Source organism: Tursiops truncatus, chromosome 11 (genome assembly GCF_011762595.2).
Source record: "Tursiops truncatus isolate mTurTru1 chromosome 11, mTurTru1.mat.Y, whole genome shotgun sequence".
Taxonomy (NCBI): Eukaryota; Metazoa; Chordata; class Mammalia; order Artiodactyla; family Delphinidae; genus Tursiops; species Tursiops truncatus.
Genome location: NC_047044.1, coordinates 50,700,753 through 50,726,145, shown reverse-complemented (window position 1 = coordinate 50,726,145; position 25,393 = coordinate 50,700,753). Strand labels below are relative to the sequence as shown.

The 25,393-nt window shown below is 40.5% G+C and overlaps 1 long non-coding RNA gene across 1 annotated transcript; it reads right to left on the bottom strand.

Annotated features, from left to right (window-relative positions):
* Positions 1-346: 346 nt before the first annotated feature.
* On the bottom strand, positions 347-24,179 carry LOC109547207 (uncharacterized). The gene is made up of 5 exons (XR_002172963.3): positions 24,015-24,179; positions 15,650-15,802; positions 8,129-8,366; positions 5,989-6,096; positions 347-1,983 (listed from the first exon to the last, which is right to left on the bottom strand). It is a non-coding gene; the product is annotated as an uncharacterized lncRNA (long non-coding RNA).
* Positions 24,180-25,393: the final 1,214 nt, after the last annotated feature.

Genomic DNA, 25,393 nt, shown 5'->3' with positions numbered 1-25,393 from the left:
TACCACCTGCCCCCCACCGCCCTCTCCGCTAACTCCCAATCCTCCTGGTCGTGTTTTCTAGACCTGTCTGTCTTTGCAGGAAACAGTCAGGGCAGGTGCCAAGCCAACTGCTTCATCAATTAACAGCTCATTGTATTCACTGTGCAAAATGTAAGGGGAAGGATCCATTGGATATTTTAGTTTGATACCCGCCGGTGAATGTGTGCTGTCAAAGTGCCCTGGCTGAGCACGACTCAGAAATCTCTTCCACTTCTAGGCTGATGGGCGTGGCATCTGGAATCACAGGGTCTATGACAATACTATATTTACTTTTTTTTTTTTGCATCTATAGAGTATTTGGTGCTACAACTTGCAAACCATGGTTGGACTTAAGAATATTTTTAATATGTAAGGAAAATGGTGTTATTTTTCTGCCACTCATTTGACTGGATTGTTGCCTCAGATATGAATGTGTGGGCTTCCCTGGTGGCGCAGTGGTTGAGAGTCCGCCTGCCGATGCAGGGGACACAGGTTCGTGCCCCAGTCCGGGAAGATCCCACATGCCGCGGAGCGGCTGGGCCCGTGAGCCGTGGCCGCGGAGCCTGTGCTCCGCAACGGGAGAGCCCACAACAGCGAGAGGCCCGCGTACCGAAAAAAAAAAATGAAAAAAAAAAAAAGAATGTGTGCCCTGTGAGGGAAACGTGTGTGTGTGTGTGTGTGTGTGTGTGTGTGTGTGTGTGTGTTTTGGTTCATAAAAGGTGGGGAGTAAACCCTGAGAGTAAACCTGTCACCATACAAGGTCATTCCAGGGGCCTCCGTACCATGCACACCGTGAGATGGCCAAGTCCTTGTTGCTCAAATAAACTAACTTTGAACAAAGGCAATTTAATACAAGGAAGAGGGAAGAAAGTAAAATTGGCACCCATTAATTAAGGCTATTTAGTGATATTTTCTATGGAAAAGTGTGTGAGTTGTGTGATCTGCTATCTGGCAGCTGTTGAACTCCCCCGCCCCGGCAGTGAACAAGGATTGGAGCCCAGGGAAAATCATCGGGTAGGACACAAGATTGCGTACACTTGGACTGGTACAGAGTCTGAGACAGGGTTCCTTAAGAAGATGCCATGTTCTTTGAGAGGAGGATTGTTGTATACATCAGGGCACTCTGAATCAGCCTAATTTATGCCTCTAGAAGTGATATTTTCTTCCCATGTCAAAGCTTCATAACACCTGAGAAAATAAGTAGGAATGTCTTTGTGGTTATGAACTTTATGTGAATGATGACAATTTTGAGATACATGCCAAAATAAAATAGTCCTTATTTTCCTCATTCCTCTCAAGGTCGTGGTCTGGACTTGTTCAGGTCTAAAACCTGTAGCAGAGGGCCCGTGGGAGCCTCCCCCTCCCAAGGAGAGCAGAGTTCCCTTTGTTCCCTCTGGAGTCACTGCCGAGCGATACAGCTTAACACCAGCAGATGGCATGTGGCGTCAGGCTCCTGGGCACTTGAACCTGGGAAAGCCATCTTTTCTCTACCATAAGATTCTAAATTTTAGTTACGAATAAAAATGTGATTGTTTTAGCTATTAGGTATTGTGCTTGCATATACATTACTGACACTGTGTATAAAATAGATAACGAATGAGAACTCTACTCAATGCACTGTAGTGACCCGAATGGGAAGTCCAAAGGGGAGGAGATATGTGTACATATATGGCTGATTCATTTTGCTGTACAGTAGAAACTAACACAACATTGTAAAGCAACCATACTCCAATAAAAATTAATTTTAAAAAAGGATACTGTGCTTGATCATCTAGCTGTGTCTTTCTATGATGTCCAGTTCACCCGTGGTAGAAACAGAACCAGATATAACTCAGACACCATCTCAGTCATTTCTTAAACTAGAAATGAATAAGGCTCGCCCTGTTCCTTGACTTGTCCAGGACATTCTTGGGAGCCTGATAAGATGCTGAGGAATGAAATAGCAGGAGTAGCAAACAACAGATTCTGGGGAGAAGAAAAGAGAAAAGAAGAGAATGAGAACACCTTCCCAAACATGTTCTGAGCCTGGAAGCAGATGTGCATCACAACCCCCTCCATTCTCCTTTCCCAGCCCAACAAAGATGCCTGGGACCAGAGCGGAGTTTCCTAGAATGCCTGCTGCTGGGGTATAGTTGGAGATGGTTGAAAGCATCACTTGGGGTTTTGAAAGTAGGTTATTCCCACACTTAGCAAAGAGAATTTAACTTAATCTCTTGTTTTCAGGCCAGCACCTTGGCCCTGAGCTCCTCTAGGCCTGGTATCCCCAGTCTGGAACTTCAACAGAGAAGAAACTTCTAGTCCTCTAAGGGGAGAGGAGGGAGGAAGGGACAAGCGGAAGTATAAATGCCTGGCTGCATGGGTGTGGATGAGGGAACCTAAAGGTCTGCCTTCCACAGGTCTTCAACCAAATCATGTTTCAGCTCCCTGCTCCACCCTCACTTTCTATAGTATGTCGTGTCTCTAAGGCCTGAATCTTTCAGGGGCTCTTAGGAGCAAATTGCTCATTAGAAAAAAATCTTCTTTAGCAGGTACCTGTCATTCTATTAACCCCCTGCTCTACATGTTCATAGTTTCCCACATTGTTAGTCTTACTTTCCCAGGGAGGAAATTCCCAGCATCTCACGCAGCTAGGGAGCAGGCATGTGACCTAAGGTCCACCAATCAAGCACATCCACGTGAAACTCTGGTTTGGATGTCGGCGACCCGAGGAAACAGACTGGGTTCTGACCACTGCGCATCCACGTTGCAGGTGAAAGTGGCGGCAAAGAGCAGTGGTGGCAGCGGCGTCCACATCGGGTCATTTCTGTGTGCCTAGGAGCCTAGCCTTGTGCTTCTTTTTCTCCAGACCTCCCGCTGAGTCACGGAGCTATGAATAACTCTTAATAAATGCCGCCTAAACCAGTGTGGATGGATTCTCTAGTTTGCAACTGAAAAAAGAAGGAAATAAAGAAAGGAAGAGAAAAGAAACTAATTTTAAAAATTGGTCCATGAAAGCAGGGTAAATCTAGGATCTATCAGACTCGAAAATGTGGAATTGGGCTTAGGGATGGGGGGCACAGTTCAGCAAAGGAGGCAAGGTGTCTTTTGTTATGCACCAAGTACTAAAAGTAGCCAATTCTGTAGGGACCCTCTAACTGTGGCCACAACTAAGCTAGAGGGAAGCCCCATGGTGTGGAGCTTTGAAAGGCTGACAAAGACAACTGCTTCTTTGTCCCCCAAAGAAGTAGTTAGAAACCATGACTTCAAAGTAGTCACCTTAGCTAGTGAGACCCCATGCTTTTCTCCCATTAATTAACAGCTCTCTGTAAGACATCTTGTTCAGACCCACTGGAAAACTTCAAGTTCAGTGGATGTCTCACCATAAGAAGCTATGACTTCAAATTGTTTCGAAGTGGGCATTGAGGAAGGACTAGGAAAGGACAGATGACTAATGTCAGAAGGAACAGGAGGAAATCTTCGGGTTTAAAGGCTGTTCACACAGGATCTTTGGCCATTGTCTACATGTACTTGCCGTTGACAGGAAGCAAGGAGAAGAGAAGCCAACTGAGATTTTTAGGAAACCACATTGTCAAAGATACCTCAAGTCTGCCTGGTGAACACCTATGATTTTATCCTGAAAACAAGTCTCAGGCCTCTAGGTCCACACCAGCAGGAAGAAGTCTATGAAATCTGTATATCCCCCGCTAAAGCTATGTTCTTTATTACTTACCCAGGATGAATTCATATGGGATAATTTACAAGGAGATTACCCCAGAGGGCAGTTTCTAGAATCACCAACCAAGTAAGTGGACTGGGAGTCATTGCTGTCTCTATTCAGCTGGATTTGTTATTTGCTATTGCTTAATGACTGCTGAGTGTTTCTTAGTCTTCTACTTTTTAACCTGAAAGTTTATAAATCTTGGTTATCCTGTCTCTTCTCCACTGCTGTATAATGAGTGTGTTGGGAAATGACTCATCTTTGAGGTTTGGGCTTTCAGTAAATAACAGTTTAAAAACTAAGTGTTTTTTAAAGTCCTTACTATTTAAAACAGAAGATTATTCTGAAGAAGGAAGACCCTAGAATGAGAAGAAACGTGTTCTGGACTCAAAATATTATTCAGCTATATTAGCAAGGACTGAGGTCTTAAAGGGGCTCCAGATACTAGTAAGAATCATTGTGTTATCCTCTTTCTCATCTGTTGGATGTTTTTCTTTTTGAACATGTGGTTGATGAACTGGGAGAAGGGAAGTGGTCTAGAGAGAATTAGGGTGGGTGTGTAGATAGGATACAGGTGGCCATTCAAGATGGGGAATGGTCACCTGTGAACAGAAACCATGTTGATCTCTCTGTTCTGTTTGCCCCTCTTCACTGCTCCTTATCATGCCCTCCTACTTTGGCTCTATCAAAGTGGCCCCATCCTTCTTCTCAACCCAAATCTACGGCATAGTTAATCCAGAGGACAGTTAAGGTGCAAATGAAAGTGGCTCAAACCCCTTTGCAGGTGTGGGGAAGGCGTTTGGATTAGGCAGTGGATGGGCTGGAGGTGGAGGTGAGAGGAGCTTGTGGCTTCCCTAATGAGCTCCGAATCAGAGCTCATACTTCTGCCGATCATCTCCAACCCAGAAGTGCTGTCTCATCCCTTTGGTTCCCTTAATACCTACTCAACCAACCAACCAACCAAATCAATCAAATCAATCGATCAATCAGTCAAAACCAAGATCTTTGTGGGTGTAGCAGAAGGCAGAGGGAAGCCAAGGTCTTTTTCAAAGTAATGCAAATAACTTAAAAACCTCAGAATTCTCAAGGCTAGAGAGACTTGGCCATTTCTGCTAACTCAGGTTCTAACACTACCTTCCCCCCTCCCCTCCTATTGTTTCTTCGGTCCCTCGATCCTTCTCTTCCTGCCTACCTCTCAAGAGTAATCATCTCACCCTACTAATTGTGCCCATATTTGAACGCAGAACAATTCAGCCTTCACTCTATTCTCCCCTCTTCTTCCAGACTCTGGGTCTGATTTATCTTTTTACACTCAATAACCTATTAAGAAATTATAATAAAGACTATTCCTCCCTAAGAAGAATTCTGAGGTAGCTGTTAATTATCCTTTAACCCTCTTACACACAGTTAAAAGGGTTGTTGTTGTTTTGATTTTAGCTTTTACTTATTGTTAGAATGGCTGTTGTTTTGGTAAATAGTACTCATAAAAATTTGTCCAAAAACTCAGAAAAGTACAAATAAGTGAAAAATTTGTAGCCTCTAAAACTCAGTATCTCTTAAGGACAGTCCCCATTTCTCCCACGTCTCATTCATATCTTTCAACCTCCCCTCTCTAAGCAAAGGATCATTGGCTTGACTTTTTAGGGCTCCCTCACTTAATTTTAGAGAAATATAGATCCTGTTTGAGATCCAAGGAGGCATTTGTCAGCATTAAGGGCCTCCCTTAGCTCCACCTATGCCCCCAGTATTTAGCAGGTGTTCTTCATAGTTTGTGGTTTGGGATTGTAGCTGTTTCCTTGCTTCATTCGTGATACGGAGATTTTTTCCTTCTATTTTTGTTCCATGTATTGTTTTCATTGGACTTTTAGGAAGAGGAATGGCATAAGTGTTTTTACTCTGCTGTCTTTAACAAGAAGACCAAGGTTTTAAAGTAATTATGTGTCTGCTTTTAATTTTTTTTACTTCAAAAAAGCGTTACGAGAAGAAGGTATTCAAAACTCCAGTTAATTTTCAGTTGTTTAGGTGGCTGATAAAGAGGAGCTTCCCTGAACTGCAGTCAGTTCCTTTCTGAAGATGGCCTTCCCATGGCACTGGTACCCTGGTTAGAATTTTCCCAGGGAGAGATGGCCTAGCTCCCTGAGAGCTATCACCATAGATTGCCCATGCAGAGAGAGCAGACCGCAAATTACACCAGCTGCAAACACTTACATAGCACATGTAGGGAGGATACATGCCCAGAGAATCTGATGCCCAGAGACTGAGAGGACTCATACCTCAGCTGCAGAACAGCAGGAGCCTGCAGAGGAAGACAACCTGCGAGTTACACGTTCCTCCCCCTGCTCCATGAGGATCCATAAACTTCTCCATCATCCAGATGCCACCTTGAGAAGAAGGGAGAAGGGAGAGCCTCAGAAGGTAGAGAATTGTCTCTGATAGGGAACTTCAATGGTTGAACTGCATGAATACGGCCCCCCCCCCCTTTTTTTCACCCTAAAAGAGGCTGTTTAGCAAATTTATTTCTGCCGTCTGTAGGAATGAGAGCTTCAGAGTGAGATTAAATCAGTTATAGAAAACAAATACATAAGCTACTGTTTTGGTACATCTGATCTGTAAGATGTAAATCTTGACCCTACAACATTTGCGGTGTCATCTCCATCTTTCTTCAGGAAGCAGCCTGCTAGAATGAAAACTGCATGGACTGGGAGCTGACCTCAGTGTAGTCCTGGCTCTGCCACAAACTAGCTGGCTGATATTGGTTAAAACAATCTTCTAGTTCTAAATTTCATCAACTCTAAAAATGCAGGGGTTGGAGCAGATCCATGATTTTCAAAGGGTCTTTTTATTTATTTATTTTTTTAGCTGTGCCCTTTTACTTAGATGGACAATGTGTAAAACAGATACAGTTGGAGTTTGCTCTGGCAAGTGGGGAGGAGGTGTCTGGGACCACATGTTATGGGGAGCCCCTTGGGCGCCCCCAGGAGTTTCTAAGTCACTACTGAAGACTATGATCTCTGGTCCTTTTTGATTCTAATCCTCAATGATCCAATATCTGCCCAAGGCCAGAAGTAGCTGGCAGCAGCATGAAATCTGTTCTGTGGTCCACGGGCATCTGAGGAGTTTGGTGCTAACTTGTGTTTTGGGGGAGAAGACAATTATCTTACTGTTAAAACAAAAAAATTCCCGGAACTTCATGATGGGTAGAAGTTCCCCCATTTACAACCAGGGGGAAAAAAGCTTGAGGTAACCCATGAACTAAAAACTGGGTCACCATTGTGTGATTAACATGGCAGAGTCATGTCCAAGACTCAGCAACCATTTAGCATTTCATATACGCTGGGTACTCTCTCTGTCATCTGATTGAGTCCTGATAGCACCCCAAGAGGTAGGTATGATACTCATTTTACAGATGAGAAGAGCAGGTTAAGTAACTTGCTCAAATATCACACACTATTACAGAGAATAACAACTTTTTTTAAAAACATTTACTGTCATAAATAAGATGTTCACATATACTATCAGTGAACCCAAACCATGGAACTTCTCATCCCACAGAACCTACCGTTCAGTGACTCTCAGAGCATTTTTGCACATGAAATGGATAAGGAAAATGTTTGAGACAAACAATCTGAATTTTAAATGCAGACCAAAAATCCTTGCAGTGGTGAAGAAAGCCTGTGGGTATTTCAGGGAGGTTTACCAAGAAAGCAGGCATCTTCCCCTCCACTTTATGGACTTACATTTTAAGAAGCTCAGCCATTCCAGTCCATGCAGAAAAATACTCTCAGAGGAATATTTACAATGTGGATCTTATATTAAACATTTGGTTTTATAAACTTAAATATTTGTAAAAGCATATGTGGAATAAATTTTAGTCCACAAACTGAAGTGTGCAAAACATATCAATTTCTTTCTTTCTTTAAATCAGCTTAGTTTTCTGACTCTCAGGCACCATCCTTCCTCTGAGATGGCAAGAATTGCTATGTCCTCCTTGTTGGGAACCCCTCTCCTTCCGAGACTCACACCAGAACCCAGAAGGTTTACTTGGAATGAAGACAATTGAGGAAGGGCCTCTACTCTCCAGTCTTTTAAGGTACCATTGTTGTTGCTCTGTGGAGCCCACAGTGGGGCCCTGGATTTTGGCGGCGCCATTTGGGGTTAGGGGACTTTGCAGAGGGTGCCCCCCTCTAGGCGCATCAAGAAGCCATCTCCTCTGGGCAGGGGTAGCTGCATGGCCATGTGACTGTGTAGTTTCACAGGGCTCCATGCTCAGCAGAGCCCTGAATTTGTTCTAGTGCTCTGCTGTGGCCATCTTGAAATTTGAACAAGGGCCACCATGGTTTCATTTTGCACTGAGTCCCCCAAATTGCATAGCTGATCCAGCTCCAGGTTTAAGTCACCGCCGCCTCTGCTCACCTTCTCTGCAGAGCCTGCAGTCTTGTTCCTCTACCTCCTTAAGATGAAGAGCTTCTCTCTCTGACTCTGTCCTCCAAAGCCTCATCCCTCTTCCTTAGAGTCTGGAGCACTTGTTATTTCTTCAGTGGCCATAGGCCTTTGCAACAACACAAGAAGAACTACAGACTTTTCAGGGGCGTCTGCCTTCTGTCCTGCAAAAATCCCTGAGGCAAGGAAGCACACAAAGGACTGGTTCCTACTTGAAATGAGAAAAGAAGACAAAACAAGTATGTGGGGAGAAAAACAATACCTTATTTGTCAATAACTTATTATGTCACATGTATAGTTGTGTTTTAGTTAACCCTAAGTTATTTTCATGATCAGTTTTGATGATTTTGGCCTATAAAATGGGTCTCTAGGACCAGAGCCCCAACACATATTGCTGCACCCATAAAAAGCAAGGGCACAGAGATCTAAAATGGGTTTCGCTATTAGTAGAGCGATCATATACATTCTAGCTTAAACTGGGACATTTTTGAAAGGGACACTATTAATGGTTACACAGGAGCATTAAGAGTGAACTGGGGCCACTATGGACACACAGGGATACATGGTCCCCCCTGTACAGAGTCAGGATTTGAACAAGTCTGTGTGGAGCCCACTGTCTTTTGATATTAATTAGAATAATCTGTAGCCAGTTCAACCAACTGCCATGAGTGCTTTATCTCACATCCATTCAGTTGTGGTCCTGTTGACATGGCCTGAGAAAGACTAGGTTCACAACCAGAGAATTTTATTCATGAAAAGCCCAAGAGCTGCATTCCTCAGTTGCAATTGGCCAGTGCTCCAGGCATGAATGGGGGAAGTTTCATCTTCAATATTTACTAAAAACAGACGCTGAAGTTTGAGAAGCAAATGTAAAGTGCTCATTCCAAAAGCCTTTTTATATACATGTTAAATCAGTTTGTGGGAAAAAGACCACAGAGATTGTTTAAACATTCATACTGATGACACAACTGTTCGAAAATATGCAGTTCCTTGTAGTTATATGTGGAATTAACTGCATATGGAGGAAGTCATCTTTTGAAACTGGATTAAAAGGAAATAGTTCATAACTCAGTGATATCAACATGCACACCATTGTGCCTGGGACTCAGCTTCACCTAGTCTTTCTTATCTCAGCCACTGTCTGAAGACATTGCTTTCTTGCTTAAGGCATCACAACTGAAGTATGTAGCTCTGTGAAGGAAAAAAAAAAAAAAAAATTCTGGGTCCAGAATGGAAGCGATGTCACTTCACCCCATGTGGTACTGTTGGGAGTCTCTTTCTGACCTTGGATTCTGGAGTTCAGCTCACGTGTGTCCGCCCCTTTGTGGAGGATGCAAAGAGCTGGTCCCTCTCTACGTTTCAGTTCCTTCAGAGTAATGTAGCCAGTGTTTGGGAGCACAGTTTCCTCCCTCATCACACATCACAGTTCAATATTCAGCCTTAAATGAATTACCCAGAGTTCTTAGCAGGGCATCTTGTTAACCACAAAGCAGTTAGAGGGCTATGTTTAGAGAGAAACGGCTTATCTCTTTCACTCCAAGGCAAATCAGCAGTCATTTCCTAGAGATGGTCTTAGCATGGCTCTGGGGCTCCAGTTTCCCTACGATACAATCAGCCCTCAACCAAGGCTACATAAAGTGGTGGCACTGCCCCGTATGTCTTACTCATGGCAGTAATCACACTTTTAGTACATCTGTTGTTTTTAAATTTCCAGTCCCTATTAATTCTTCCTTTTTTTCTTTTTTAAGATATGAGGAGTTGAGAATACCCATATTCACTTTGAAGTACCCTCACTTAAATGAGAGATTTGGGAAAAAAATCGAGACATGAGGCAATCCTGAAAATATGAATAAAAGAATATAAATATTTCTCTAGCCTCTCTAGTCTTCATTAAAATACACAAGAGGAAGAAACTGGTTTGCCCTTCTATATTTAATTTGGACTCTGACCTCTTTGAAAACTTCAGCAATATGATTAATTTTAGCTTATCTTCTGGAATGTCTCTCTACCTATAAATAAGTCTATTCATCTTCAGAAGAGCATAAATATCCCTCCTGTTTTACAGTTATTTTAAAATATCTCTTACATATAATTGTAATGGGATCTATTTCCAGGACAATAGCTAAGTATCAGTTACATTTCCATCATGCTCTATTAGTTTCATGGTTGGAAAACTTAAGGAAAAATAAGTTTCTTTGGATGAATATGAATCCAGCGTTAATCGGAATAGCATGAATAATTCAAAGAGCAAAGAGACCCTGATATTCGATCTAACAAGACCAAAAAGAATAAGAAAAGAGAAGAGAAGGAGACAGAGAAGGGAAGGGAGAGAAGAAAAAGAAGGAGGAAAAGAAGGAGAGCTTGGGAGCTTTTAACTTCAGGTAAAGGGATAAAAAATTCCTTTATTACATTTTTTATGTTATCCCACATAAGGTTGGAAAATCAGAAGAGCCTTTGCTACACTTCATTAGTGTCTGATTTTCCACTTTTCTATCTCCCAGAGCCTGCAGGTTCATGTGAGGTCCACGTAGCCACATAGGAAAGCGCTTTGCCTACATGAACACACTAAACCCAGCATTGCATTATTTGATGCCTTGAGGCAGGGGATGTTAAAAATTATTTCCAGTGTGAAGTTATCTTCAAATAATTAATAGTACTTACAACAATAATCTATGCTTCAAACTGGTGATAAAAGCAGCCTGTTCAAGGAGAGATGGCATATTCAGCTATTAAAAATCATATTGCTATGGGAAAAAGTTAAGTATCTGATATTTCTAGGGCCACAATTCATTTCCTATATTTGAATTCGAACCTTTAAAATGAAAACTTACACATGGAGAATTACACTTGGGACTCACACATGGGAAATGAATTACCAATTTTTTTGCTTTCTAGGACAATCCCCCATTGGAAGAACGGACTTTCCATCAGGAGACAAAGGACATGCTTTTCTCCGGAGAAATATCTCCCCATTGATAAATAATGAGCAAACGCAGAACACTTAAGTAGTGTTCCCGCCAGTAGTGCGAGCCGTGTCAGCACTAACCAGCTGGTCCTTGTCTCTTTTGCAGTCAAAGAAAATGGGAACTCAGCATGTATCCGAGTTCCCAAGGATAGGAAGATTTGAGCTGCCAGGTGTGCACGTGGGCAGAATGCCCAACTCCAGGTCATCTTACAAAAAACCTTGCTCAGGCATGGCCAGCAAAGGAAAGCAAGCAAAAGGCCACCGTTGCTATTTCTGCAACATGGTTACTCTCTGCAAGACATCCTTGTGGTGGTTTTTTTTTTTTTTTTTTTTTCCCCAGTTGTTAAATAAACGTTCAGGGAGCACATTAGAGTCATGAAAGAAGGTTGGAATGGCGGGCAGTTCAAGTGTCGTGATTTCTACCATTCATGAAGTCAACACAGTTCTTTCAGTAATCAAAGGTGCGTTCAGAGGAACCAAGAATGTGGCAGGCAGGGGTATTGAGTGAGGAACTGCCAAATAACTGTCACCTTTGGCCCATTTGCTTCTATCTACACCATCTAGGAACGGGGATCGTATTTATTAACACACTTTTCAGGCAGAGCTTTCAAGTATTCGCATGTAATTATTGCGGAGCAAATCTTGGGCAATCCACTTTGCTTTTGTCTAACCCAGAAACGTAAACTGGAATGAGAGTGATTTTCTGCATAATTTGATCCAATGGAAGAATACTCTGGCGTCACGTGGTGATGTCAAGGTTCTTGCAGCTCATGCCTTAGAACCCAGTTACATGGGAGACCATGTTTGAACAATGTCCTTTAAAGAATTCAGTAACTAAAACCCACTGGAAATGAGCCAAGACAAGCCTCTTGAATGCCAAATTCCACTCTAGTGGGTCAAGTTATTGGATGGCTCAAATGAATTTGGGCCAGGAAAAAAAGGTCCTCCTTTCCCTCAATAGTTGGTTTTTTGTCTGAATTATCCAGATAATGGCTTTACTTTTCAACTTTCTTTTGCCTGCATGGAGTAGAAAGGCAACGCTACTTTTTTGTCTTTTGTTGTAATAGAATTATTACCTGTAATTCTCAGAAGTCATTCTCATGAAAATGGGTAACTTTTGTATATATCAAAAAGAGCCACCTAATTTATAATAGTGATTTATGCTTTTATAATTTTTTTTATTTGTTCATTGTGATTCATTCAGCAAATATTTACTGGACAAACAAAAGACATACTATCCTTATGTATCATGCCCATTGTTTCAGAAATCTCCTACCAGCTGAAAAATCTCTTAAGGATTATGAAGCACCAGGAAAAGGTGAAAAAATTTTGGAAAAGTTTTCCTGCAGAGGCTATGTTTTTTTAAAAACAAAAAATTCACCTCTTAAGGCGCATGTATACTTTGAAGCTGACTTGGCACCTTTTGCTTGAAAAGATTTCAGGTATTAACATTTAATCCTGACTTTAGTCCCCACACCCCAGATACACTGTATCTCTCCTTGAAGACTGGAGAAGTGGAAACCTTTATATTGTGACTTTTCCTTCACTGGATGATCATTTAGATCCAGGACACTTGTCTCTGACCTACTCAACTCACCAGGTCATCCTGTAAAGTCAGAAAATATGAAATAAGGCTACAGGGAAGGTAGAGTTTTCTTTCCGTCTCACCTCTCATTTCCGCTCTCCCAATTCCCCTTCCCAAACTCAGCAGACCATTTGAAAAAGAAAGCAACTCATACTCCAAGGTAACCCATATGTTATGTATCTCTTTTTCTGCTTTGGTACTGATCACTGCTGTCTTGGCTCTTATAATAATAACAACAAATAACAAATAGATATCTCCCTGCTGAATAAAAGAAGCTATGTTACCCAAGGGTCAGAGGGAAGGAAGTTATGTCCTGAGGGTGCTAAGTTTTGATGTTAGGTTTGAGGATCCTTTTGAGGGCTTTAAATATGGTCTTCAGTGACCTGGCAGTTGGGAATTGAGGGAAGAGGGTGGACAGTCACAGGTACATGACAATAATGCTTGGAGACTCAACTGTTATTTGCCTGGGTGTGTTACTGCTCTCGTGAGCGACAACTACGCAACTCCAGCTCTTCAGAAGGGGTCAAGCAGAGGACAGAAAATGTTGTGGGGAGATTCAAGCATCAGATGAGTAGATAGACTGGATGATTGTAAGTTGTATGAATTCCAATTAAAATTTTTGTTTATTGTTGCAATTTTTCATCCTTTGTGTATGGGAGAGAATGTAAAATATAATGCACATATAGAAAAGTACATAAATCAAACCCCTGCAAAATCACCATTTAGGTAAAAAACAGAACATAGCCAGCACCTCAGAAGTCTCTCCATGACCCTTAATGATCACATGCCCACCATTCTGACTTTTATGGTAAACCCCTCTTTTTTTTAATAGATCTTTTCCTTAAATATGGATCTCTAAGCAATATGGTTTAATTTGTTTGTTTTCTAAACTTTATATAAGCAGAACTAAATACTTGTGTGTTTTGCTATTTTTATTCAGTTTTCTGTTTCTGATTGGCCCATGCTGTTAGATATAGTTGTCCTTCATTCATTTTTGTGGCTGGATTCAGATTAAGTTTGACAGGTGAAGGCTTAGGCAAGTCCTGAGCCCCCGTGACTTAGTACTTCAGCGGGACTGGTTACTTGTGTCCAGGGTTCTGTTGCAGAGAACAGAATCCTCTCTAGGTAGAGATTTACTGCAGGTTTTTAAGTGGCATGTAGATCGCTGGAAGGGCAGACAGTCTCTAGGGGGACCTTTTGGTAACCTTCCTCCCCTCTCCCCAGTCCCACCACAGTACTGGGCACCCACACATCTCCTACCACTCAGAACTTGGTCACCGCCTTGACCTTGAAGCCACTGCAATCAGAAGCTTACATGAGTAAGAAGGTACCATGCTTACAAAGCCACGAATGCTGCAGATTCCAGACCATTCTATGACTGATACAAACTTCACCAGCAAAAATGGACACCCCTTGCTTTTCTTCTTGATACCTGTGAAAAGCACCTATGCTAATGACTAAAACTCTGTTGTCATTGCCAAGAAAGACCAAACACTTCCATGACACGCTTGCCAGCAGAAATAGCAAAAGCAATACAAGGGCATTGGGTTTGCAGAGCCAAAAACACCTGGAACGTTAGCTGAAGTGGGTGGAAAATGCAGTCTTTAGCTTTCTAGCCTCTGTTATACAGGAAAGCACATTACGGCAATGGCTTTCACTCTGGGGATCAGGACTCATCATTAGTGAATCATGAAAGCACTGAAAGAAATAAAATAGAATAAAAATTTCAGAGGGCATCAGCGTAGTAAGGGTAAGTTATGTTTTGTGCAACACACACATACGCATGTACTGCACTGCAATGTAATATGTTTTTCTTTTAAAAAAAGTTTGAAAGCCGCTACACTGGAAGGGGAGTGGAGTAGATGCTAAGTGCCAATCAACCATAACCACCACACTCCTAACTGTTGAACATGGATGTAATAAATGTGTTCAGTAATGAGACACTTGGCAAGTCTTGCTGGCCAGTGTAATCTACCAATCCACTCTGGAGCATCTTTGTGCCTGGATTACCCTTTTAGCCCGACCAGTTCAGAGGCATGAGGCAATGCTGGCAGCTTGGATCAAGTCCCCTCCACAGATGCCTTAACTTCAGCTAAGATCATCTCCAGAAAAGACATGATCTTGGCAATCTGTGTGTTGGAAAGAACTGGGAGAGTGCTATGACTACTGCCACAGGTGTTTGTGTCTACCTGCCCCCCTTTTCAAGACATCCTCTGCGAATCCCAAAGTGATCTTTCTGAAACACAAATCTGATTATTTCACTCTGTTTTAAAGTATTCAGTAGCACCCTCTGACTTATAGCAGTGATCTCCAAACTTGAGGTGTTTGTTAAAATGCAGACTCCCAGATTTTCCTCAGAGATTCTAATTTAAATAACATTGTGATGGGGTCCGAGAAACTGCACTATTAGTGGGAACCCCTAGTGAATAAAAAATCCAGACTCCTTAGCATGTTTGGTCCCGTACCACGCTGGTCCCGCCTCAGTTTTTCCTGCCTTGCCACCAATCCCCCTTCCCTCCTGCACCCTCCCTTCTTCCGGACAGTGAACTACTTCTGTGTCCTTTGTACTTTATGCTTTTATACCTACATTATCACATGCTGTTTCTTCTAACTGGAACATTCTACTTATCCCCACTCTCATCAAATATCTCCCAAGCTCCCATTCACCTTAAAGGACCTAGCTCCAATATTACCTCTCTAGGAAACCTTCTCTTATATGCAAATAAAGTTTATGTTTCTTTGATACTCCACATATTTAATACTTACCTGCATTATAATACATTGTTGTATTATAATCACCTTGAATTGTAATTACTTGTTGACATTATTTTCCCTATAAAAAGCAGGAGCGTATTAGATATAAGCACTGTGTCTTATGTCTTTTTTTTTTTTTTTTTTTAATCTCCACAGCCTCGCACCATGTAAAAGTACTTTCAATACTTACTCAGTGAATGGATGATAGATGGATTGATAGATGGATTGTTAAATGAAAAGAACTGCTTCTCTAAGGTATGGTTTCTCTTTTGATATTGGTCTTCAACAGAGGTTAGAACTGTTGCTGCTGGAACAGCTGATCTTCTGTCAGGGTAGCTGATGCCTTTGGAAAACAAAATGAACTACATGTTAAGACCATGTTCTATGGATTCAGCGTGAGTCATCCATAGATGTCAGGCTGGTGGGTGGAGGTTCGATTAGGAGCTAAACATTGGTGCTGTCTCAAAATATCTTCCCACAAAATGCTTATCAGTCACAAGAGGAAAAATGGTGACTTTATAGTGGAGAAACTTGGTGGATATCAACTTGATCCAGTGAACAATAACCTCACTTGTTGTGGGACAGATTAACCTTGTGTGTCTCTTGATGTGATATCCCAAGAAAAGCATATCATAGCCTTTCGCTGCAAAGAAAATATGGCCTGATTCTGGACATGAGACAAACTCAGGTAAAGGAATATCTACAGACTGAAAAGGTGGAAAGACTGAAAAATGATTCCAGATTGAGTGATATTGGAAATCCATTACAATTAAATGCAATGCATGATCTTGGATTGGCTACTGGACCAGAAAAAAAGAGACATTGTTGGGATAGTTGGAAAAACTTGAGAGTGTTCTGTGAACTGGATGGTAGAGTTGTATTGATACTGTTTTCTGATTTTGGTTGTACTGTGGTTGTGTAGGAGACTGTCTTTGTTTTGGAAAGATAGACACTGGAGGAAGTGAGAGTGATGAATCATTGGGCCTGCAGTTACTGCTTAAATGGTTTAAAAAAGAATAATGATAATATATATGTGTGTCTATCTATCTATCTATCTATATATATACATGGAGAGAGAGAGGTAGAACAAATGTGGTAAAATGTTAATAATTGAGAAATCTGGGTAAAGAGAATATGGGAGTTCTCTGCACATGTCTTAAAATTTTTCTGTATTTTTGAAATAATTTCAGAATAAATTATTGGCTTCCTCTTGTGGCTGAGATAGAATGACAGGGATCAAATTTACCTTCTTGCCTCAAACAACTGCCAAGGCAACTTGAATTTATAAGATAGAGTACCTGGGTCAGAGGAGAGAGCTGCATAGCGAACTCTGAAGATCTGGAGAGACCCTAACCCTAACCCTAACCCTAACCTTTGAGCATTTAGCAGGGTACTGATCAGCTTATGTATATGAGAAAACTGTCCAAGATTGGAGAAAACATTAACAAAAACGTATTCAACGCTCACAAAGGACCAGTTACAGTGTCTGTTCCCACCAGCCAGACTGAAAAACCTCATAATTCATGGGGTATTGGGTAGAGTAGTTAGAAGGGTCTTGCCTCAGTACTAAGGGACACATTACCAAGATTAAATGCTGACACAAAATGATCAAAATGTTTCCAAGAAACTTAACTGCATACCACAACAAAGCTTAAGACTATTTATGGGTATACAAAAATATTTAGGAGCCAACAAGGTAAAATTCACAATGTCTGGTATCCAACAAAAGAGTAATAAGCATTCTAAGAAGCAGAAAAATGTGACCTGTAATGAGGAGAATAATCAATCAATTAAAACCTACACAGAACTGACACAGATGTTAGAATTAGCAGGCACGGACATTAAGTTATTATAACTATATTCTGAAAGCCCCCCAAATAGAGATACAGAACATATGAAAAACAAATACAAAAAATTGAACGACTAGAGTTAAAAACTACAATGTCTGAGATTTTAAAAAAATACACTGGATGGAATTAATAGCAAATCAGACATTACAGAAGAAAAAATTAGTGAATTTGAAAACTTAGCAATAGAAGCAATCCAAGATGAAATGCAAAATGAAGATGATGAGCTTCAGTAGCTTTGAGACAACTTTTAACATCCGAATATACCTCTAATCAGAGTCCCCAAATGAGAGGTTGGTGAGAGAGAAAAAAAAAATAGTTGAAGAAATGACTGGAAAGTTCCAAATTTGATGGCATCTAAAAACTACATATCTGAGAATCCTAATGAACTTCAGCACAAGAAACAAAGAAAACTACACCAAGACATATGGCAATCAAATTTCTCAAAAGTAGTGATAAATAGAAAATCTTAAAAAAACAGCTCTAGAAAAACTACATCACATACAGAAGAACAAAGATAGGGAACATCACAAACTCCTCATCTGACACAATACCAGCAAGATGACAGTGGAGAAACACCTTTAAAATACTGAAGGAAAAATAACTATCAACCTAGAAGTGTATACCCAGTGAAATAAAGACTTTTTCAAAGGGAACCCTCTTACACTGTTGATGGGAATGTAAATTGGTGCAACCATTATGGAAAACAGTAGGGTGGTTCCTCAAAAAACTAAAAATAGAGTTGCCATATGATACAGCAATCCCACTCCTAGGCATATATCCAGACAAAGCTATCATTCAAAAAGATACATGCACCTCTATGTTCATACCAGCACTATTTACAATAGCCAAGACATGGAAACAACCTAAATGTCCATCAACAGATGAATGGATAAAGAAGATGTGGTATATATATACAGTGGAATACTAATCAGTCATGAAAAAGAATGAAACAATGCCATTTGCAGGAACATGGATGGACCTAGAGATTATCATACTGAGCAAAGTAAGTCAGAAGAGAAAGACAAATACCATATGATACCACTTATATGTGGAATCTAAAATATGACACAAATGAGTGTATCTACAAAACAAAAACAGACTCACAAATATAGAGAACAGACTTGTGATTGCCAAGGGGGGTGGTGGGGGAGGAGGAGAGGAAAAAAGACTTTTTCAATCACCTAAGAGCTGAAAGAATTTATCACCAGCAGCATCTCAGTATAAGAAATGTTAAAGGAAGTCCTTCAAGCAGAAGGAAAATGTTACCAGATGAAAATTTGGATTTACTCAGAAGAATGAGGAGAACCATACATGGAAACTCTGGGGAAATAGATTATTTTATTATTATTTAAACTCCTTTAAAATATTCGATTATTTAAACAAAAATTACAGCTATGTGCTATGGGGCATACGTATAAGTAAAATGGATAAAAGCAATATCATAAAGGCTAGGAAGGGAGAAATGGAAGCATACTATATAAATGGATAATATGGGAATATGTTGAACAATTCTATGTCAATAACTTCAACAATGTAGATGAAATAGATAAATTCCTTGAAAGACACAAACTACCAAAGTTCACAAAAGAAGAAATATATAACCTCCTTAGCATTATATGTATTTTAAAAATTGAATTTGTAGTTAAAAACCTTCTCATAAAGAAATTCCAAGTTTAAGTGGCATCACTACCAAATATTTAGGGAATAAATAATACTAATTCTACATAAACTCTTCCAGAAAACTGAAGAGAAGGAAATACTTCCTATCTTGTTCTGTAAGCCCACTACCAAAACCAACCAAAGACATTACAAAATAAGAAAACTACAGATCAAGATTCCTCATGAACATAGATAAAAAATTTGAAACTAAATTTTAGAAAATCAAATCCAAGCATATATGAAAGGCATAGTACATCATGACCAAGTGAGGTTTATTCCAAGAATGCAAATTTGGCTTAACGTTAAAAATCAATCAGCGTAATTCATCATATTAACACAAAAAAAGAAAAACCATATCATCATCTGAATATATGCAGAAATAGCATTTGACAAAATCCAGCATCCATTCCTGATGAAAACTCTAAGCAAACCAGTAATAGAGAGAATTTCTGCTTACTCTGATAAAAGACATCAAAGAAAACCTACAGCCAGCACAATACTTAATGATGAAAGACTGAATGCTTTCCCACTACATTCAGGAAGAATAAAAAGATGTGCCTTCTCATACTCCAATTCAACACTGTACTAGAGGTCTGGTCAGAGCAATAAGGCAAGAAAAAATGCATTTATTTTGGAAGGGAAAAAGCAAAATTGTTTTTAATTCAGAATGCATGATTGTCCATGTAGAAAATCTGATAAAAATCTACAAAAACACTCTTAGAACTAACAAGTAAGTTTAGCAACTTTGAAGGATAAAAGACCAGTACCAAAATCATTTGTATTTCTGAATTTCTATATTAATAACTGGAAACTAAAATTAAAAAATACTATTTAGAATAGCATTAAAAATATAAAATACCTAGGGATAAATCTGAAAAATATGGTAAGCCTTGTACACTAAAACCTATAAAATATTTCTAAGGGAAATGAACTATGACTTAAATAATTGGAGAGATATACCTTATTAATGGGACTTAAGGTTCAATATTATTAAGATGATAATTCTCCCTAAATTGTAGATTCAGTGCAACACCAATAAAAATCTTAGCAAGCTCTTTTCTTTTGATAGAAATTGGGAAAATGATGCTAAAATTCATATAGAAATGCAAAGAACATAGAAAACCCAAAACATCTTTGAAAAAGAAAAAGAATGTTAGATGTCTTATACGACCTTATTATAAAGACTTACTGTAAAGTCTATATAGACTTACTATAAAGTTAAAGTAATGAGGGCACTGTGGCATTGGTTCACATATAGACAAATAGGTCAGTGAAACAGATCAGAGAATGCAGAAATAGATCCACATATATAACAACTGATGGATTATGGACAAAACAAATGTGGACAAGTAATATTCAACATAGGTGCAAAGGCAATTCAGTGGAGGAAAAATAGTCTTTTCAACAAATTATGCTGGAAAACATTAAAATAAACCCACGAAAACAAAACTTGGATCCACACCTAAAGCCATATTAAAACATGACTTAAATTCATTAACTCAAAATAGATCATAGATTTAAATGTAAACCTAAAACTATAAAAGTATAAAAACATAGACAGGGCTTCCCTGGTGGCGCAGTGGTTTGGAGTCCACCTGCCGATGCAGGGGACACCGGTTCGTGCCCCGGTCTGGGAGGATCCCGCGTGCCGCGGAGCAGCTGGGCCCGTGAGCCATGGCCGCTGGGCCTGCGTGTCTGGAGGCTGTGCTCGGCACCGCGAGAGGCCACAACGGTGAGAGGCCCGCATACCGCAAAAAAAAAAACCCAAAAAACAAAAATAAAAAAAACATAGACAAAGATATTTTAGGTAGATACATTACATACATGATCTATAAAAGAAAAAAAAGGTAGTGATGGGGCTTCCCTGGTGGCGCAGTGGTTGCGAGTCCGTCTGCCGATGCAGGGGACACGGGTTCGTGCCCCGGTCCAGGAAGATCCCACATGCCGCGGAGCGGCTGGGCCCATGAGGCCGCAACAGTGAGAGGCCCGCGTACCGCAAAAAAAAAAAAAAAAAAAAGGTAGTGATGAATCAGCAAAACCTTCAACATTAAAGACTTGTGCTGTTTACTCAGCTTTACAAGTAAGTATTAAAGTGTTGGACAAAAAAATCCATCCTATGGAAGGTGTCCTGCCCATGTGCTCCATTCCTTCCTGCTGTTTGGGTCCCTGAAGCTGCCCTGGTTCATGTCCTTTCTGAGTCCTGGTTTACATGTTTCTTCAATCCATTGAACATCCCCAAATCTTTCCATTAAGTTCCTTTCTCTGCTCAGAATCTCTTTCCGTTGATTGCAACCAAAAACCCTTAACTGATAACGTCTTGTTAAATTAGATATTCAAATCTTTCCATTTCCCTGGTTAGAGCAAAAGGTGTATCTTTAGATTTCAGTTGAATGAATACAATAACTAAATCTAGATAAAATGACCATGGTTTCCTCTTATGAAACTCAAGAGGAAACAGGTGGTGGTGGGGGAGATATACTGCAATTCCGTACACCCAGGCTGTATTAATGGGAATAATTTGGGGGGAGGGGGTTCTGACTCTATAAGGTTTTGTTTATTCCCAGTGCCTGTCAGTGTGCCTACCACATTCTAGGCATAAAGTCAAAGAGCACACTCACCATATCCTTCCAGCAGCATCACTGCTGTGAGGGTGCCACAATTTGAAGGCTAAATTCTTCATTGGAAAATACTCGGAAGTTATTTCGCCAATTACAGGGAGGTTTTGTTCTTCCGTATCACCCACAAATCATTATCCTTACCTTGCATTCTTGTTAAGTAAATTAAAGTTCTATTGCATGGACTGCCAACGACCTTGCACTGGACTGTCGTTTTATGACCCAACTCTTGGTTTTACTTTCATATGAAAATAATAACCGAGGTTCCCAAATGCCAGATGATTTGAACTAGTACAGCAGTTTTGGCAATTTCTTTTAAAGAAGCATGAACAACATATGCCTTCAAGATTCAAAGCATCTGCTGAAAGCATTTACACTTTGCATCCTTGATCTGCGAGCAGACTGTAGAATAATCCTCTGCCACCTGAGTAGGGGTGGTGTGTCTGGACGCTCTGCAGGTATTATAGAATCTGCATTTCTTGCCCTTAGAATTGGCAAATGCTCTACCTGTATGTGAAAGAGAGCATTTCTAGTAGAAGTGGTCTCTTTAATGTCTAATACACGTAACAATGTAGTTTCACTGTCTTTTGTGAGACCATTACAAATATGAAATCCCATTCAATCAGTAGGTGCATTTTGCTTCAGGCCAAATGTGGCATTCCATCCAAGAAGCCCCTAAAGTGCAGTGTTCAGATGGCAACAAGCTTTCTACCATGAATATAAATAGCAGCCTGCCAACCAGGCTTTTGATTCCTTTTTGGTGAAGTTGATAGCTGTGAACAATGATGATTTTCAGGTAGTCAGTACACTGCTAATAATCCCATGAGCTCATCAAATAGTCTAGTCTTATGTGAAGCAGAATACTTCTTACTGTGATAAATTGCTGGAGTCCCATAAATGGTCAGAAATGCAGTACACATATATTGAAGGGGCGCTAATTTTGTTTGCTTCAAGAGAGTTGAAATGCCTCCCTTTGTCATAGAAATCCCAGAAAACAGGAGAAATGATATCAAGCTTGTTCATATGCCTCCAAACTGTCATTTAAAAAAAATTCACCAGTTCCAGGGTTTGATTATAAGTATTTTTAATGAATGGAATTAATATTCATTGAAGCATTACCAATCATTCTTGAAAATGGATTTGCATTGTCGGTCTTCTAGTTGTGCTTAAGGTGACATTTGTGTCCTCAGAAAAGATATTCAACATCTGCAAGTATTACAGGTAGAACTTGACTTCTTCAAAACTCCTCTGGCTCCCTCCATCCACCCTGTAGCCTAAATTTACTGCATCCTGCAAGGTCAGGAAGACAATTAGACCAAGTTTTCCCTCCTTACCGCCAACCCCACCTTCATCGGCCACTGTACTCACTGGCATACGTAATGATAACAGTTCTTTATTTGCCAAGTGTATTTTAAGCCATCAACATATAGAAGCCACTCTTCTGAACCTCCTGTGGCAGCAGTTCCTTAGAATTGCAAAAAAAGGCCATCTGTTGTCTCAACTATCTGTGGAGCTGGAGTGAAGGCTTAACTTAATGCTCTTCAGCAGAGCAATAGGAAAACATCCATCACGCAGTGACAGGTTAGCTCGTCTGCCCCAATGAACGGATGTCTGCAATTGCACACATTAAGGAAACAGAGTTGATCACCCTAAGGATACAATAAAATCTCAGAACTTCAAGCAACTAAGGACTACTGCAAAGGGGCCAGATTCTTCCAGAACGCAAAAGCTATTTGCTAATTGTATATTTGGTGCATTCCACATTCACATGAAACTCTCAGGCCTTGGTATTGCTGACTGGGTGGGCGCTCTGGGGTCCTTGATGTGTTGGACTTTTGAGTTTTCCATTCCTGAAGTAGAATTAGCAAAATGACTCTGATTGCTCGCCCTGTGGGGAGGCAAGCTGGCTTTGCCTGCCCACATAGAAGACCTGGGAGAGTGGGGAGAGGCAGGCTCCATGATGGGACGGATGCAGGCAGGGTTTCTGTGCAGTTTAGTTTGTAGCACTTTCCTCTGATCTCTGACACTCAAACTTCCTCTTTTTCTCATTTTCTCACTTGCCCAGAAAATAGAAGTCTTCATACAGGATCTTCTTAAATTTCCCACCACTGAACCTGTAAACCTGTTTTTATTCACACTCATTCTTCTCACCTTGTTATAAAAAATAAGCACTGCCAATATTTATTAAGCAATTATGTACCAGGCAGTGTCTTGAATACTTTCCTGATATAAACTCAATTAATTCTCAAGCAGCTCTGTGAGATAGGCAACTGTATGGTCAACAAAATGTTGGTGAGGCCACTCAAGGGCAGAGTCCCGGCAACTTGTTTAGTCACACAGCTGGGAGGTTGCAGAGCCAGGCTTCAAACACAAGTGTTGTGACTGCAGACCCCGTCTTATCTACCACACTGTCCGGAATGAGGAGACCCACCTGCTGTTGATTAATGCCTCGCGCTCTGCTCTCATGTCATCCTTCTGGAAAGATGATTGAGTGTCCACTCCGTGCCAGGCACTGGGCTAGGTCCTGGGGATAGAATAGTACACAAAAATAGGTATTAAAGAAGTAGACACATTAACTCATATGTAATGAATGACAATGATGTGAGAAAGGAATACAAGACTGGGAGCGCACATAATAAAAGGACCTCGACCTAATCGATGAGGCTTCCCAGAAGAAGGGCTATTTATGCTGGACAGTGGAGGGTGGATAGGAGTTACCTTGGGGAAAAGGAGCAAGAACAGTCATTATGGAGGAAAGCAGATGTCAAAGATGAGCCCCCAGCTCACTCACTATTTTTGGAAGAGGACACGTAAGCAATTTCCTGATATTTTCCCTTGACTGGAAGTAATTTTATTATATAGTATTTAATATATTTTGTATATTTAAATAGTTTAACAAATATATAAAAATACATACTAAAATAAATGTATATACAAATATATAGATGAATAGAGATATATGTGCATACACACATGCATGCGTGTGTATGTGTGTGTGTGCATGTGTGTATCTCTATCCAAAAGCAGGAAACCAGAAAACCAACCCTGAAACGTTAAGAAATGTCATGATAGAGAAAAATGAACTAGGGGCCAGAAGTTCATGATTCTAGTACTGGCTCCGCCATTAACAATCTGGGTGACCCTGGCCCTTGGTTTCATGTCCGTAAGACAGAGATGGACCCGCCTTGGTTTAGTCCCCACAGGCACTGCAAGGATTCAATGATATAACCTACAGAGGGGAACAAGCTTTGTAAACATTCCCATGTTCTGGCTAGGAGCTTTGGAAAATGCTAGTTCAGTGGAGATTCCAGGGAAGTTTGCTTCAGTTTCCTCTGCATTATTGGATTTCTTGTTGGAAAAAAAAAAAAAAAAAAAAAAGTGTGTGCTTTGTGAACCAGGATTTCGGAGCCCCAGACTTCCTTAAGAAGCACAGCATACGTCCCCGAGGGTATACAGTACACACTCCCCTTTTAACAACTTTGCATTTCACTTAAGCTCAGCGTTTCTGCTTCAAAATGAATGCCACCCTGCAGCTGGTGTTGGCTGGTCTTAGTTCATTTTGTGTTAGTGATTAACACAGCTGAAATTGGTTGGAAAAGGAGGAGAATGCTGTTCTGCTTGATAAAAATAAAATACATTCTTTCAATAGAGGAAGTGAACAGAAAGCAAGCAATCGACTGGGGAGCAGGAGGGTGGTCTTACAACTTCAGAAGGGAATTTAAAGTTTGGCATTGGATGCCACTGGCTTCCCGTCCTAAATGTGACATATTGAACTGTGTGTCTTGGATGTATACACACAGACGCACACAC